Raw genomic sequence first — 897 nt, 5'->3', positions numbered from 1 at the left:
TGCCTCGCAACTCTGCACGGTCCCGGCCCTCCCATCCACCGCCGTCCTCCAATCTGTAGGCAGGAGGAAGGCAGAATGAGCCAGCTGCTGACGAATAGGATGCTGGCGAGCATGCTGGTGTGTGCGTGGCTTTGCGCGCTCACCACTCATGTATGTGAAAGGAGGGAGCGAAGAGGTTCTTGCAGCAAAGTCAAGTAAACGAAGGCCCTAGTCAGCTGCGTGCTGGCGTGGCTGACGTCCTGACAAACAAACAAAAAACAAAAACAATTCTGCCAAGTTGATGTCAAGCAGATTGCAAGCAAAACCTTCTCCGCCCTACAGTTTATTTGAAGCAAATTATCTCCAGAGAACTGAATTTCATTCTGAGAGATCATAATGTTCCGTCACGATTAGTACGTTAACATAGAGGGAATTCTCAGATAAAACCCAAAAAATTGCAGATATTCGGGTTTTGTAAGGCCATGTAAAGGTGCACAGATATGAAAATAGGGTCTTATTCTTACGACTAACAGTCCGATTACTCTTTTCATAAATTGAATACTTGATTATGTAAACTCATCTGGATGGCTTTGGCGATGGCTTTATTTCTTTGCTTGATTGTGGTGAGTCACTTCACGCACAATTTCAGTTATTTCTTACGTGTATCGTTGATGTTGACTACGTTTTGACTGTTGGTGCCCAATCAACATCCATTGCAGCATCGTCATCTTAGAAGGGGGATTACCTGATGTGAAGCCCTTTCTTAAGGTTTCTGATTTTCCTCATGTTGGCTTTTGGAGTTTTTTTCTCGCCTGCATGCAGGTTTCTGATCAGGGACGTTTTAATAGTGGCCTGTGCAGCCCTTCAAAACTCTCTGTGATTAGGGGCTGTAAATGTATAAATGTGACTTGACTTGAT

The sequence above is a fragment of the Urocampus carinirostris genome, chromosome 8 (assembly GCF_059441175.1).
Source record: "Urocampus carinirostris isolate Australia breed hairy pipefish chromosome 8, RoL_Ucar_1.0, whole genome shotgun sequence".
In the NCBI taxonomy this organism is placed as follows: domain Eukaryota; kingdom Metazoa; phylum Chordata; class Actinopteri; order Syngnathiformes; family Syngnathidae; genus Urocampus; species Urocampus carinirostris.
The sequence above is the reverse complement of the archived record's forward strand: the minus strand, read 5'-3'. Positions refer to the sequence as shown.